At 37.5% G+C, this 17,698-nt stretch overlaps 1 protein-coding gene across 5 annotated transcripts in view; it reads right to left on the bottom strand.

Moving 5' to 3' along the window:
* XRCC1 (X-ray repair cross complementing 1) overlaps positions 1 to 17,698 on the bottom strand; it is a 63,788-nt gene that overhangs the window by 12,202 nt on the left and 33,888 nt on the right. The window lies entirely within an intron of this gene.

Genomic DNA, 17,698 nt, shown 5'->3' with positions numbered 1-17,698 from the left:
ATATTAAATTCTCTGTTAAAATCAGCGGTGTAGTGCCAGAATCCCAATGGGACCCTGTGCTTGGTGCTTGCCTTCGTGCCTCCCGGGTGGCACAGAGTTGAGGTTTAAAGGGCTCTATGTGGGGCCTGGGGGTGGGGCCACAGGAGACCAAGCTGGGCTCCCAGCTAGGATGAGCATCCTATCAGAGACTCACACCACAGCACAGAAGTGGGCACCCCTCGAGGGCGGCAGCCTCAGTGGGTAGGTGGAGAAAATGTCCTTGTGGAGAAAGTCAGCAGGATGCCTGCCTGTCTTAGCCTTAGGAACAGCAGAGAGAAAAATTAAATATGCTCTCTGGAGAATTACTAGTTCCAAGTCTATATTCTTGAGGATTTAGAGCCAAAATTCATACTACCCATATGTGTGGGGAAAAAAAACAAAACTGAAAATATTAAATGGCCCCATGTGGGTATTATTGTGGATGCCTTTTAGAGGAGGGTACTTCAAACCAACTTCTCACAGAATTCCCGAAGATACAGTCCCAAAGAAGATAAATTAACAAGAAGGTAAACAGCCCTATGAGGAAATAAGCTACCATGACTTAGGATCATCAGAAACCACAAATTGCAGACTCAGATCCACAAAGACTACATCTACTGAAATTATCAGGGACAGAATATAAAATAGGTATGTTTACTAGAATTAAACAGAGATGTTGACATTATGATGAAGGAACAAATGACAATCAAAAATTTCCATGTGGTTATGAAAGAGAGTGGAACAGCTATGTGCCCAACCCCAGGGGATGAACCACAATAGATCATAGCAAGCTCATTTGTTCTGCCAGTGGCTGGTCCAAAGTTGAGCACATGACCAGTTCCAGCCAATATGATGTCTGGAGGCTACTCTACCTCCTCCCCCACTTCCTGCTTTGAATGTGATTAGGTGATGGATGGAGCAAAAACAGTCATCTTTGGATCATGAGGGCAAGTCTGGGAGAATCAAGAGATGCTGATCCAGCTCCCTGATGCAGTTAAGCTGCCACATCAACTCTTGGTCTGCCTAATGCTAGTTCTTCTTCTACAGAAACAATAAATGTTCATATGTAGCAAGCCACTTTTAATCAGGTGTACTCAGTTACTTATTTAGCCTTTCCTTTTCTAATTGACACACTGCGACATTCATGAACTCAGAGAAAAACAATTATATACTTCTTTGTACCCAGCTCTGATTGGGAAAAGGAAACATCAAAGACAAAGAAAATTGTGTAGATGAAAGACATCTGCCTGGCCTTGATATACTTGTTTATGAAAGGCCTTCAAGCTTGCAGGGGAGCTGAATTTATCATCTAGTAACTAAATGAAGGAGTTAGCTAACTACCCAAACAACACAAACTAGTTGGCAGCTGCTAACACTACTAAGAGATAGATTTCCCCAGAATGTACTTTCCTTCCACTCACTGTGAAGGGAAAACAACTCAGGTTGTCAGACTGTTTTATTACCCAACACTGTCTTTAAGACTCTGGAATTAAATCTTTAATCTCTAGACTGTGCTAACCTCAAAAGTTTATGACTCTCCTTTGTAGAATGTGGAGGGGAACAAAAAGAGAACTTATAGTTGATTTTGTAAACAGTGGTATTAGTTTTTACAATGTATGCCTTACACTTAATTTGTAGTTGACACCAATGATACCCACCTCTGCTCCGCCCTTTTTCTTGTCTTTCTTGGTTCTTCTAGCCACATCTAGACTCTAGGTGGAACTGAACATTACAATCCCTGGAGTCTTTAATTTCATCTTGGCTAGAAAGTACGAATGAAACCTGAGACTTCTTCAGAACTTTCATTAAAAACTTTGAAAGAATGGGAGAGTTTTCACATAGGTGTTTTGAGACTATGAGAGGATAAAGCCCTGGGCTAGACAGATAGATAAGCAAAGACATAAATATTCACATACCACATAGAATAAAAGTTTAGCTAAAATTGTGTTTATTTTGCTTTCATCACAATAGTTTTGATCTAAATGTGTTTGCCAAGAAGAGCAGAAAACTTTTTTTTAACAGTCCTAAAATCTGCTGACTTACATAAACTTAAGAATAAAAATGTTTGTTATAGGACACTACATTTGTTACAGTGTACTCTGTGGAAAAGAAAAAGGACTTGATAAAATTCAACATACATTCATGAACAAAACTCTAAATAGACTAGGAATAGAAAACAACTTCCTCAACCTGGCAAAGGACATCTATAATAAAAAATCCTACAATTAACATCATACTTAATGGTGAAAGACTCTACACTTTCCCCCTAAGGTCAAGAACAAGGCAAGGATGTTCACTTATCACTTTGTTTAACACTGCAATAGAAATACCAGTCAGTGCAGTAAGGTAAGAAAAATCAAAATAAAAGGCATATACTGTTGAATCACTATTAATATTCCTTCTGGCCTCCAGAGTTTTGGAGCAGCTAGAAGGAGAAATCTGAGATGGTGGAATGGTAGCCATGACAAACTCTGGGATCTGTTCTATAATACTTGGTGAAGTATACTTTAAAAATTATTGCTCTTTTCTCTCTTTGCTTTGTATACACATTATATTTTACAATTTAAAAATGTTTACAAAATAAACAAAAGGACAAATACTATATGGTCTCACTGATATGAACTGACATTAGTGAATAAACTTGGAGAATTTCATTGGTAACAGAGACCATCAGGAGACAGAAATAGGGTAAGATATTAGGTAATCAGAGCTGAAGGGATAAAGACTGTGCAACAGGACTGATTGTAAAAACTCAGAAATGGATAGTGCAATACTACCTAATTGTAATACAGTTATGTTAAAACACTGAATGAGGACGGGCCGCGGTGGCTCAGCGGGCAAGAGTGCTTGCCTGCCGTGCCGGAGGACCCCGGTTCGATTCCCGGCCCCAGCCCATGTAAAAAACAAACAAACAAACAAAATATAATAAAACAAGAAAATGTTTAAAAAAAAAAAATGTTTCCCTTTCTGTCTTTCCTTCCCTTCCTCCCTCTCTCTTAAAAAAAAAAAAAACACTGAATGAAGCTGAATGTGAGAATGATAGAGGGAGGAGGGCTGGGGGCACAAATGAAAGAAAGAAAAGATAGATGATAAAAACTGAGATGGTATAATCTAGGAATACCTAGAGTGTATAATGATAGTGACTAAATGTACAAATTTAAAAAATTGTTTTTGCATGAGGAAGAACATAGGAATGTCATTACTGCAGGGTGTTGAAAATTGATAGTAATTAATATTTAAAAATTTTAACTTATGTGTGAGACTAAAGCAAAAAATGTTTATTTGGCACAAAATTTATATTTTGACTAGTACATTTCCTAATATAACTTATGTAGACAGCTTAACTGAACACCATAAGTACATAGAACCTTGCGTAGGGCATGAGATTTTGTTGGTTTGTCCAGAGTGATTTGAACAGTGAATAAAAAGCATTTGCAAAGTCCCCTTCGGGAAATGGTGAAAAACGGGGAAAATTCAACTTCCCAAGTTGAATTCTTGATATTCTCACAAGCAGTGTGGACAACCAAAGCTATAGGCCGAGCCCCCAATCTTGGGGTTTATTCATATGAAACTTAACCCCACAAAAGGACAGATCAAGCCTACCTAAAATTAGGCTTAAGAGTCACCCCCAACAGAGCCTCTTTTGTTGCTCAGATGTGGCCTCTCTCCAGCCAACACAACAAGCAAACTCATTGCACTCCCCCTGTCTACGTGGGACATGACTCCCAGAGGTGTGGACCTTACTGGCAATGTGGGACAGAAATCATAGAATGAGCTGAGACTCAGCATCAAGGGATTGAGAAAACTTTCTTGACCAAAAGGGAAAGAGCAAAATGTGACAAAATAAAGTGTCAATGGCTGAGAGATTCCAAACAGAGTCAAGAGGTTATCCTGGAGGTTATTCTTACGCATTAAGTAGATATCACCTTGTTATTTAAGATGTAATGGAGAGGCTGGAGGGAACTGCCTGAAAATACAGAGCTGTGTTCCAGTAGCCATGTTTCTTGAAGATGATTGTATAATGATAAAGCATTCACAATGTGAGTGTGTGACTGTGAAAACCTTGTGCCTGATGCTCCTTTTATCTACCTGGTCAACAGACAAGTAAAACATATGGAATAAAAATAAATAACAGAGGGAACAAATGTTAAAACAAACTTGCATTGAAATGCTAGTGATCAATGAAAGGGAGGGGTAAGGCGTATGGTAAAAAAAAATATTTACAAAATAAATAAAAGGCATATAGTTTGGAAAGGAAGGAAACTGTCTTTATTTACAGACAACATAAAACTATGTAGAAAATCCTGAGGACTCTACACAACATTACTAGAATTAGTAAATGAATTAATTTACCAAGGTTCCAGCACAAAAGGTCAATATACAAACAAACAAACTTGGAAATTAAATTTAAAAAGAAAGCTTTAGAACAGCATCTTAGGCCAGAATCATTGGCAAAAGTTAAAACTAGAGGGTGCAAGTTTGAGAAGTAATAAGATATTTACATAGTCTCAGAATATTTCCCCACATGACACTTATTCACTACAAAGGGTAAAACAGTTATTTTACAGCAGAGAAACCTGGGTTACCACCTTAACCAAGTGACAAAATTAACATCATCAGTGACAGAGCAAGTCAATAGTATGCGCCTCATGAAAAGGTGCACTGAGAACACATCACTTCTGTGGGTTCTGGCCACACGGGATTAACCTGCATTTAACCAGAAGGAAACATGAGACATTACATACCACGAGTGACATTTTATAAAATCACTACTCTGTACTCTTCAAAAATGTCAGTGGTGTGAAATACAAAAAAGTCAAAGAAACTGTTCCTGACGCAGGGAAACCAAGGAGACAGGACAACCTAATGCAATGCATAAGTCCGAATTTTCTTTTGGTATAAAGCATATTATAGAGACAGTTGAGGGAATGTGAATAAGGTCTGAGATCAGATGATAGTGTCAGATCAATGTTAATTTTCTAATTTTGCCAACTGTTAAAAAATGTTGTTAGAATGTCTAGTAATATTAAGAAAATGTCTTTGTTGTTTTAAGAAATACTCCCTGGAGTATGTAGGGGTAAAGGGACATTACTATATGCAACTTACTCTCAGCTCAGAAAAAAAATACATATGTGTGTGTTAACATTTGGCAAATCTGGGTGAAGAATATATAGAAAATCTTTGTACTGCACTTTGCAACTCCCCTGTAAGTCTGACATCCTGTAAAAATAAATATTAGTAAGCTGGTTTTATGATTTGTGTGGAAAGGCAAAGAATCTAGAGTGCTAACAGAATCTTGAAGAAGAATAAATTTAGAAGTCCAGCACTACCTGATTTCAGGACAGGTATTTTTTTTACTATTACTATGTGTCCATATTTGATAGCGGCACAATACAGACACAGATCAACTGAACATAATGGAGAGAAACAAAATAGATCTGCACACATACTGTCGATTAATTTTTATCAAATGTGCCAAAATAATTCAGTGAGAAAAGTAATGTCTTTTTAAAAAATGTCTTTTCAACAAGCATATAAAAGACACAGAAAAAATGGATCTTGTCCCCTATTTCAAACAATAATCCATTTGCGATAAATCACAGATCCAAATGTGAAAGCTAAAACTATACAACTTTTAGAAGAAAACACAGGAGACTATCTTCATTATGTTGGGACAGGCTATTATTTCTGATGGGAGACAAAAGACCCAAGCATAACAGAAAAGGCTGGACAGATTGGAGTCATCAACTTCTGCTCATCAGAAGGTACTACTCAGGTGCATGAGTGGGTCAATAGCAGGGTGTTGCCTGCCATGCAGGAGAGCTGGGCTTGATTCCTGACCCACGCACCACCACCACCCCTAAAAAAAGGGCACTACTCAGATCATGAAAAGGCAAGTCACAGAAGGGAGGAGGAGGAGGGAGGGAGTTATGCCACAAACATATGAAAAAAGGAGTCTGAAAGAGATTACATAAGAAAATCCTATGATAAAAAGACAAACAACAAATAAAAAATAAGCTAATAGGCTGAGCCCCCAGTCTTGGGGTTTGTTCATATGAAAGTTAACCCCACAAGGGATAGGTCAAGTCTACTTAAAATTTAGGCCTAAGAGTCACCCCCAAGACAGCCTCTTTTGTTGCTCAGATGTGGCCTCTCTCTCCAGCCAACATGATGAGCAGTCTCACCACTCTCCCCCTCTCTGCGTGGGACATGACTCCCAGGGGTGTGGACCTTCCTGGCAACATGGGACAGAGATCCTGGAATGAGCTGAGACTCAGCATCAAGGGACTGAGAAAAACCCTAGAATGAGCTGAGAATTAACATCAAGGGATTGAGAGAACCTTCTCAACCAAAAGGGGGAAGAGTGAAATAAGACTAAGTGTCAATGGCTGAGAGATTCTAAACAGAGTCGAGAGGTTATCCTGGAGGTTATTCTTATGCATTAAGTGGATATCACCTTGTTAACCAAGATGTAGTGGAGAGGCTGGAGAGAACTGCCTGAAAATGTAGAGCTGTGTTCCAGTAGCCATGTTTCTTGAGGATGATTGAACAATGATATAGCTTTCACAATGTGACTGTGTGAATGTGAAAACCTTGTGTCTGATGCTCCTTTTATCTACCATATCAACAGAAGAGTAGAACATAAGGAATAAAAATAAATAATAGGGGGAACAAATGTTAAAATAAATTTAGTTTGAAATGCTAGTGATCAATGAAAGCGAGGGGTAAGGGGTATGGTATGTATAATCTTTTTTCCTCTGTTATCGTTTTATTTCTTTTTCTGTTGTCTATTTATTTCTTTTTCTAAATAGATGCAAATGTTCTAAGAAATGATGAATATGCAACTATGTGATGATATTAAGAATTACTGATTATATATGTAGAATGGAATGATACAAAAAAATAAAAAATAAAAATAAGTTAAAGACTGGACTTCCAGGAAAATGGTGGAATTAGATAGGCTGACTTCACACCTGCTCCAAAGAACAACTAGAGAAGTGACAGAAAAATGACTGAGACAGCAGTTCCAGGGTGCAAGTGACCGGAGAGGGTCTTCTACACTATATAGGGAGGTACCGGATGAAAAAGCAGAGGAATTTGGATGGAGGGAATGGGATGAATGTGCTTGGTTGTGACTCCACTGGGGACAATAGTTGCGCACAGGAAAGCACAAGTCCCAAATGAGCAGAGCACCCCTGCACTCCTGCCTGCCCGCACAGCTAGCTTGGCAGCCAGGAACTCCTGGAGCTCCCAGAAACCAGCAGGTTTGTTTCCCTGTGCACAGAGACTATCCAGCTAGTGCACAGAGCCTACCGCTCCCCATTCCCTACGGAGGCCTGGAGCCCTCAGGAGTGTATAGATGGAGAGGTGGGGACAAGGAAGCAAGCTGTACTCGTGTCCCATGCCCCTGGGTTGGCTGTGGACAGAGGCAACTGAAATACCCAGACCCACAGGTTAAGGTCATTCCAAGTGGGAGCCTGGGGACCACCACACCCACTGGGCCTACAAGTGGAATCTCTGCTGAGGTGCACAACATCACCACCCAGCCCTGGGTTTGGCGGCCTTCAGCGTGCACCAGTGGACCTGGCTTGAATTGTGCGGGTTTCCATCCAGTTCAGCCAGCTGCAGCAGTCTGGAAGAGGTGGGCCCGAAGGAAAGAGGAGGTCCAAGAGCACCACTTACTGGGAAGAAACGAAAACTGCACTCTGGCAAACTACCTATGTGTCTAGCTTTAAACAGATCAAACAGAGTTGCATCCCCTGCATGAGGACCAGGCCGAAGTTTGGTGGGGAATTACTGATAAACCAAGCATAAAAGAAGACCTAAATCCTACCAAATACAAAACCTTAGATGAGGGAGGGAAATTAACTTTGAAAATAACCCTATCAAGAAAATCAAATGCTCTGAAGCCAAGAGAAAATCATAAAGTATATGAAGATGCAGGGAGATATGGTCTAGCCAAATAAACAAATCAAAACACTGGAGGCGACACAGATTCTGGAACAATTAATCAAAGATGTTCATACAAATCTTCTAAATAAAAGCAACGGGTTAGCTAATGATATAAAGGATATAAGACACTAGAAGAGCATAAAGAAGAATTTGAAAGAATAAACAGAAAAACAGCAGATCTCACAGAGGTGAAATGTACTGCAGACCAAATTAAAAATATACTAGAGAAACACAACATCAGATTTGAAGAGACAGAAGAAAGAATAAGCAAATGAAAGGACAGGACAATTGAATTCAAATGCACAAAAGAACAAATGGAAAAAAAGACGGAAAAATTGGAAATGGATCTCAGGGAAATGATGGACAATATGAAGGGTACAAATATAAGAATCATTGGTGTCCCAGAAGGAGCAGAGAATCATAAAGGACCAGGAAGATTAGTTGAGGAGATAATGGGGGAAAATATTCCAACCCTTATAAAAGACATAAATATACAAATCAAACAAGTCCAATGAGCCTCAAATAGAATAAATCCAAATAGGTCTACTCCAACACACATACTAATCAGACCATCAAATGTTGAAGAGAAGCAGAAAGTCCTCAAAACAGTAGGAGAAAAACAACTCACCACATACAAGGGAAACCACATAAAGACTGAGTTCAGACAACTCAACAGAACACCTAGGGCAATATATAAGATTCCATAAGGGTTCCATGCACTAGTGTAATTTTCCAGATGGGTCCCTGGACCAGATAAGTCCTGAAACCTAGAGGGCTCAGCCTCTCCAGAACATCAGTCAGTTTTATCTCTCTACCTCATATTAGTGACAGACCCTACCAACATGAAAAAGTTAGAATGGCCACAGTCCAAAACACCCTTAGAGAGAGGGACAGAAAGATCAAAGGTGATGGTGGAGTTATACAGAGAAGATAAGATTTAACAAATGAATATGATTGCTGAATCATTAAATTGATATCTTTTTTTAGTCTCCAGCATATTAGAGCAGCTAGAAGTAAAAACCTAAAATTGTAGAATTGTAACCCATGACAAACTCTGAAATATGTTCTACAACTAATTGTGGTGCTATGCTTTGAAATTTATTGCTTTTTAGTATATATATGTTATTTGCACAAAAAAGAAAGAAAAAAGGTCAACTGTGGTGATAAAAAATATTTAAGCCTTCTAGCTTCCTATATTCTGAAGCAGCTAGAAGGAAAAATCTGAGAGGATCATATGGTAGCCAATGACAAACTCTGGGATCTACCCTGTAACTACTTGTTGAAAAGTGCTTTGAAAATGATTGCTTTTTATTTCTTTGTTTTGTATATATGTTATATTATACAATAAAAAAGTTTAAAAAAATTAAAAATGAGGGCAAGATTAAAATTTTCAGACAAAGGCTGAGAGAATTTGTCAACAAGAAACCTGCCCTACCAGAAATACTAAAGGGAGTGCCGTTAGCTGAATAAAAAAATATGAGAGGGAGGACTGGAGGAGGATACAGAACTGAAGAGCACCAGTAACTTAAAGGATAAAAAGAGAATGAGGGAAAAGACTATACAGATCTGACAAATAAAAGTCGAAGGATAAGATGGTAGATTCAAGAAATGCCTTATTAACTTGGAATGTTTATAGACCAAACTGTACAATTTTTTAAAAGATATAGATTGGCAATACTGTTTAAGAAATACGATCCATCTATCTATATGCTGCTTAAAAGAGACTCTTCTTAGATCCAAGGACAGAAATAGATTGAAAGTGAAAGGATGGAAAAAGATATTCCACACAAGCAAAAGAAAGCAGACAAAATAGACCTTAAATGGAAAGATGTCATAAGAGACAAGAAAGGATACTACTTATTAATTGTCATGGTCAGGTTCATGTGTCAGCTTGGCCAGTGGTGGTACCTGTTTGTCTGGTTGGGTAAGTGCTGTCCTGTCTGTTACTATGAGAACATTTCATAGAATTAAATCATGATCACCTCAGCTGCATCCACAGCTGATTCCATTTGTAATCAGCCAAGGGGGAGTGTCTTCTGCAATGAGCCATGCTTAACCTAATCACTAGAAGCCTTTCACGGAAGATTCAGAAGAGACAGGCTCTCTTCCTGCTTTGGCTGGAGAGCCTATCCTATGGAGTTTGTCCAGACCCTCCATTGGAATCGTCAGCTTCACAGCCTGCCCTACAGATTTTGGACTCTATGTTCCCATGGTTACAGGAGACACTTTTATAAATTTTATATTTACAAATATTTCCTGTTGATACTGTTTCTCTAGAGAACCCCAGTACATTAGTAAAAGGGACAATTCACCAAGAGGAAAAAACAATCATAAATGTTTATGCTCAAAAAACAAGAGGGAGCATAACTTGAGGATTTAACTGCTCATCTGGAAAATTCAGAGAAAGAACAGCAAATTAACCCCAAAGCAAATAAAAGAAGAGAAATAAAGATTAAAGCAGAAATAAACGAACTGGAGAACAATAAAACAATAGAAAGAATCAACAAAACCAAAAGCTGATTCTTAGAGAAAATCAATACAATTGATGGACCCCTAGCTAGGGTAACAAAGTAAAAAAGAGAGAGGATGCAAATAAAAAGAAAAATCAGAAATGAGAGGAAGATTGTTAACAGAGATTATAAATAAATTTTATAAATCATAAGAGAATATTATGAACAACTATATGCCAACAAATTAGACAACTTAAATGAAATTGATAAATTCCTAAAAACATGTGAATTACCTATACTGACTAGAGAAGAAACAGAAGATCTCAACAAACCAATTACCAGCAAAGAGATTCAATCAGTCATCAAAAATTTTCCCACAAAGAAAAGCCCAGCACCAATTCACAAGTGAATTTTATCAAACATTCCAAAAAAGAACTAACACCAATCCTGCTCAAACTCTTCCAAAAAACTGAGGAAAAAGGAAGCCTACCTAACTCATTTTATGAAGCTATCACCCTAATACAAAATCAGATAAAGATGCTGCAAGAAAGGAAAACTGTAGACCAAATTCCCTAATGAACACAGATGCAAAAATTCTTAACAAAAAAACTAGCAAATCAAATTCAACACCTTGTTATTCAAGATGTAATGGAGAGGCTGAAGGGAATTGCCTGAAAATGTAGAGCTATGTTCCAGTAGCCATGTTTCTGGATGATGATTGAATAATGATACAGCTTTCACAACATGACTGCGTGATTGTGAAAACCTTGTGTCTGATGCTCCTTTTATCTACCTTGTCAACAGACAAGTAGAACATATGGAATAAAAATAAATAATAGGGGGAACAAATGTTAAAATAAATTTAGTTTGAAATGTCAGTGATCAATGAAAGGGAGGGGTAAGGGGTATGGTATGTACAAACTTTTTTTTCTGTTTCCGTTTTATTTCTTTTTCTGAATAGATGCAAATATTCCAAGAGATGATCATGATGATGAATATACAACTATGTGATGATATTGTGAATTACTGATTATATATGTAGAACAGAATGATCAAAATTGGAATGTTTGCATTTGGTGTTTTTTGATATTTAAAACAAAACAAAACAAAACGTAATGGAGAGGCTGGAGGGAACTGCCTGAAAATGGAGAGCTGTGTTCCAGTAGCCATGTTTCTTGAAAATGATTATATAATGATATAGCTTTCACAATGTGACTGTGTGATTGTGAAAACCTTGTGTCTGATGTTCCTTTTATCTACCTTAACAACAGATGAGTAAAACATATGGAATAAAAGTAAATAATAGGGTGAACAAATGTTAAAATAAATTTAGATTGAAATGCTAGTGATCAATGAAAGGGAGGGGTAAGGGGTATGGTATATATGAACTTTTTTCTGTTGTCTTTTTATTTCTTTTTCTGAATTAATGCAAATGTTCTAATAAATGATCATGATGATGAATATGCAACTATGTGATGATATTGTGAATTACTGATTATATATGTAGAACGGAATGATTATAAGTTAAGAATGTTTGTGTTAATTTGTTGTTATATATTTTTTAATTTAAAAATTAATAAAAAAGAAAAAAGTGGGATAGCAAATGATATAAAGATCAATAAGACAGTAGAAGAGCATAAAGAGGAATTTGAAAGAATAAATACAAAAACAGCAGATATCACAGAGATTAAAGACTCTCTTGACCAAATAAAAAACATACTGGAGGCACACAACACCAGATTTGAAGACACAAAGAAAGAATAAGTAATACAGAGGACAGGATAATTGACTTTGATGACTCCAAACACCAAATGGCAAAAAAGATGGAAAAAATAGAATGGGAACTCAGGGAAATGATACAAAACAAAGCACACAAACATAAGAATCATTAGCATCTCAGAAGGAGAAGAGAATAGTAAAGGGCTAGGAAGAATAATTGAGGATATAATGGGGGAAAATTTCCTAACCCTCATAAAGGACATAAATACACAAGTCAAAGAAGCCCAAAGAACTCTAAACAGAATAAATCCAAACAGATCTTCCCCAAGGCCAGTCTATCAAATGTTGAAGAGAAGCAGAAAATCCTGAAAGCGGCAAGAGAAAAACAATCTACTATATACAAAGGAAATCAAATAAGACCGAGTTCAGACTACTCAACTAGCACCCTGGAGGTGAGAAGGCAGTAGTATGATATATTCAAGAACCTAAGAGAAAGATTTCCAGCCAAGAATTCTGTACCCAGCCAAACTGTCCTCCAAAATTGAGGGAAAGATTAAAGTTTTCACAGACAATTAAGTACTGAAAGAATTTGTCAACAAGGAGACCAGCCCTAAAAGAAATATTAAAGGGAGTTCTCCCAGCTGGAAAAAAAAAAAAGACAAGAGAGGAGGTCTGGAGGAGGGCACAGAATTGAAGAGTACCACTAAGGGTAATTTAAAGAATACAAAGAGAAAAACAGAAAAGAATATACAGATCTGACAAATAAAATAAAAAAGATAAGATGGTGGAATCAAGAAACGCCTTTTCAGTAATAACTTTGAATATGAGCAAACTGAACTTACCAATTAAAAGATACAGATTGGCAGAATGGATTAAGAAATAGAATCCAGCTATATGCTGCTTACAAGAAACTCATCTTAGACACAAGGATACAAATAGACTGAAAGGAAAAGGGTCGAAAAAGATTTTCCATGCAAGTTGTAACCAAAAGAAAGCAGGAGTATCTATAGTAGACTTTAAATGTAAAGACATCGTAAGAGACAAAGGACACAATATACTAATTAAAAGGTCAATTCACCAAGAAGATATAACAATCATAAATGTTTATGCTCCCAATCAAGGAGCTCCAAAGTACATGAGACAGACATTGGCAAAACTGAAGAGAGCGATCAATGTTTCAACAATAATATTAGGAAACTTCAATACACCACTCTCCTCTATAGATAAAACAACAAGACAGAAGTTCTAGCTAGAGCAATCAGGCAGGACAAAGAAATAAAACACATCCAAATTGGAAAGGAAGAAGCAAAACTCTCATTATTTGCAGATGATACGATACTATACTTGGAAGATTCTGAGAAATCTACAGCAAAGCTACTTGAGCTAATAAACAAATTCAGCAAGGTGGTAGGATATAAAATTAATGTGCAAAAATCAGTAACATTTCTTTATACAAGAAATGACCTAGCTGAGAAGTCAGAGAAGGAAAAAATTACATTCAAAATAGGAACTAAAAGAATCAAATGCCTAGGAATGAACTTAATTAGGGACATAAAGGACTTGTACACAGAAAATTGCTAAAAGGAGATCTAAATAGGTGGAAAGATATTCCCTGCTCATGCATAGGAATACTAAATATAGTTAAGATGTCAATTCTACCCAAATTGATCTACAGAGTCAACAGAGTACCAATCAAAATTCCAATAACATACTTTGAAGATTTGGAAAAGCTAACTACCAAATTCATCTGGAAGGGAAAGAGACCCCGAATAGCTAAAAGAATCCTAAAAAAGAACGAAGTGTGAGGATTAACACTCCCTGACTTTCAAACCTATTATAAAGTCACAGTGGTCAAAACAGCATGCTCTGGCACAAAGATAAAAGCAATGACCAATGGAATTGAATCGAGAGTACAGAAATAGACCACCAAATCTATGGTCAACTGATTTTTGACAAGGCCCCCAAATCCTCTGAACTGGAACAAAACAGTCTTTTCAATAATTGGGCATAGAAGAATTGGATATCAATAGCGAAGATAATGAAGGAGGACCCCTCTCTTATACCCTACACAAAAATTAACTCAAAGTGGATCAAACACCTAAATATAAGAACTAGCACCATAGAGTTTCAAGAAGAAAATGTAGGGAAACATTTTCAAGATGTAGTAATAGGAGGTAGCTTCTTAAACTTTATACCCAAAGCACAAGCAACAAAAGAAAAAATAGATAAATGGGAACTCCTCAAAATCAAATACTTCTGCACCTCAAAAGACTTTGTTGAAAAGTTGAAAAGGCAGCCAACTCAATGGCAGAAAATATTTAGAAATCACATATCAGACAAAGGTTTGATTTCCTGCATATACAAAGAAATCATACAACTCAACAACAAAAGAACAAACAACCCCAATTATAAAATGGGCTGTATTAGTTAGGGTTCTCTAGAGAAACAGAACCAACAGGGAACACTTGCAAATATAAAATTTATGAAAGTGTCTCACGTGACCGTAGGAACGCAGAGTCCAAAATCCACAGGGCAGGCTGCGAAGCCGATGACTCCAATGGATGGCCTGGACGAACTCCACAGGAGAGGCTCACCAGCCAAAGCAGGAATGCCACCTGTCTCCTCTGAGTCCTCCTTAAAAGGCTTCCCATGATTAGATTTAGCATCACTAATTGCAGAAGACACTCCCCTTTGGCTGATTAGAAATGGAATCAGCTGTGGATGTAGCTGACGTGATCATGACCTAATCCTATGAAATGTCCTCATTGCAACAGACAGGCCAGCACTTGCCCAATCAGATGAACAGGTACCACAACTTGGCCAAGTTGACACCTGTCCCTAACCATGACATGGGCTAAAGATATGAATAGGCATTTTTCTGAAGAGCAAATACAGATGGCTCAAAAGCACATGAAGAGGCACATTTTCATTGGTTATAAGGGAAATACAGATCAGGACCACAATGAGATACCACCCCACATCTATAAGAATGGCTGCTATTAAACAAACAGGAAACTATAAATGTTGGAGAGGATGTAGAGAAACTGGGACACTTATGCACTGCTGGTAGGAATGTATAATGGTACAGCGACTAAGGAAGACTGTTTGGCGGTTCCTTAGGAAGCTAAGTATCAAGTTGCCCTATGACCAGCAATAGCACTACTTGGTATATACCCAGAATAGCTGAAAGCAATGACACAAACAAACATTTGCATACCGATGTTCAATTCACAATTGCCAAAAGCTAGAAACAAAACAAAGGCCAAACAACACATGAGTGGATCAACAAAATGTGGTATATACATATGATGGAATATTACACAGAAGTAAGATGTTCTGAAGCACATGACAAGATGGATTAGCCTTGAGGACATAATGCTGAGCAAAATTAGCCAGACACAAAAGAACAGATATTGTATGATTCCACTTTTATGACCAGCATAAAAGTATAATCAGAGGTTTATAAGGGGACTTAGAGATACACAGAAACTAGAGATGGGTGAGCCGTTAGCTACTGTGACTGAACTCCAATGTAAGGGAATAGATAGGAGTGAAGGTGATTCTCTAGTAGGTCTAGAAGTAATACTACCATATCGAAGATGAACAAGATTGAAAGGGGTTATATAGACCTATGTGTCCCACTGATTCATGCTAGAAATATGAATTAGTTCTTGGAAGAATTACTTCAAAGTTATGATTCTTGTATAAAAAGTCCAGGGTACAGGGGTAAAATTGCTGTTGCTTGCTATGAGCTATGTTCAAAAGGAAACCATCAGCACTACCACAGCAACAGCAGAGGTAAATAATGGGGTGAGGAACAAGAATTAAGAGGAGGTTTAGATTTCCTATTTGTGAGGATGTGTTTATTGGTTTGTTTTCTCTTGGGAACAATGAAATTATCTAAAATTGAAACTGTTGATGGACTTTGGACCTTCTACATGATGGGTGATGAATGCAGGTGGATGAAGGATGCACTCACAGAGAAGTAGATTGGTGAACAGTGTTATATACAAATGAACAAAGGCTGTGCTGCTACAAAAAGGAACAAAGTCATGAGGCATGCAACGTTGAACGAATGAACATGTGGGACATTTGGTGAGACAAAATAAGCCAGAAACAAAAGAACAACAATGGTATGGTCACCTATAGAAAATGCTTGTAAAAAAACAGGGGCCTAGATTGTAAGCTTTTAGAGCAGACACATCAAGTCTGGAGTGGTGATAAATATTTCTGGATTTTGAGAGATTGTTTTATATATATAACCTGATATTTAGAGATAAGAACGAAGCCAAACAGATTGGGGTTAAAGTAATTCAGAAACATAGGGGTAAGGAAGACAGTGTCTATATTTTAGAACCACACATACTCTTTGAGAATAATGGAAGAAAGGTTTATTTGGTCTGGAACTGAATTTCTATAGTGCGTAATGTAATTCAACCTATCTGCATAGCTCATTAAACAACTGACAACCTCCCCAAGTTTGAACTCTTGATATTCTCACAAGCAGTGTAGACAACCAAAGCTATAGGCTGAGCCCCCAGTCTTGAGGTTTGTTCATATGAAACTTAACCCCACAAAGGACAGGTCAAGCCTACATTAAATTAGGCCTAAGAGTCACCCCAAAGACAGACTCTTCTGTTGGTCAGAAGTAGCCTCTCTCTCCAGCCAACACAACAAGCAAACTCACCACCCTTTCCTGTTTACGTGGGACATGACTCCCAGGAGCGTGGACTTTCCTGGCAACGTGGGACAGAAATCCTAGAATGAGCTGAGACTCAGCATCAAGGGATTGAGAAAAACCCTAGAATGAGCTGAGACTCAGCATCAAGGGATTGAGAAAAACCCTAGAATGAGCTGAGAATCAGCATCAAGAGATTGAGAAAACCTTCTCCACCAAAAGGGGGAAGAGTGAAATGAGACAAAGTGTCAATGGCTGAGAGATTCCAGAGTCCAGAGGTTATCCTGGAGGTTATTCTTACTCATTAAGTAGATATCACCTTGTTATTCAAGACGTAATGGAGAGGCTAGACGGAACTGCCTGAAAATAGAGAGCTGTGTTCCAGTAGCCATGTTTCTTGATGATGACTGAATAATGATATAGCTTTCACAATGTGACTGTGTGATTGTGAAAACCTTGTGTCTGATGCTACTTTTATCTACGTTGTCAACAGACAAGTAGAACATATGGAATAAAAATAAATAATAGGGGGAACAAATGTTAAAATAAATTTAGTTTGAAATGCTAGTGATCAATGAAGGCAAGGGGTAAGGGGTATGATAGGTATAATCTTTTTTTTTTCTTTCCTGTGTTCGTTTTATTTCTTTTTCTATTGTCTTTTTGTTTTTTTTCTGAATTAATGCAAATGTTCTAAGAAATGATGAATATGCAACTAGGTGATGATATTGTGAATTACTGATTATGTATGTTGTTTTATTTTGTTTATTTTTTTAATTAATAAATAAATTTTAAAAAAATGAGGACGGCAAAAAAAAAAGAAATACTAGTGAACAATGAAAGGGAGTGGTAAGGGATATAGAAAAAAATAGGGGAACAAAGG

The sequence above is a fragment of the Tamandua tetradactyla genome, chromosome 16, assembly GCF_023851605.1.
Source record: "Tamandua tetradactyla isolate mTamTet1 chromosome 16, mTamTet1.pri, whole genome shotgun sequence".
Classification (NCBI taxonomy): Eukaryota; Metazoa; Chordata; class Mammalia; order Pilosa; family Myrmecophagidae; genus Tamandua; species Tamandua tetradactyla.
Note: the sequence above shows the minus strand (reverse complement) of the source record. Positions and strands in the feature narration are given on the sequence as shown.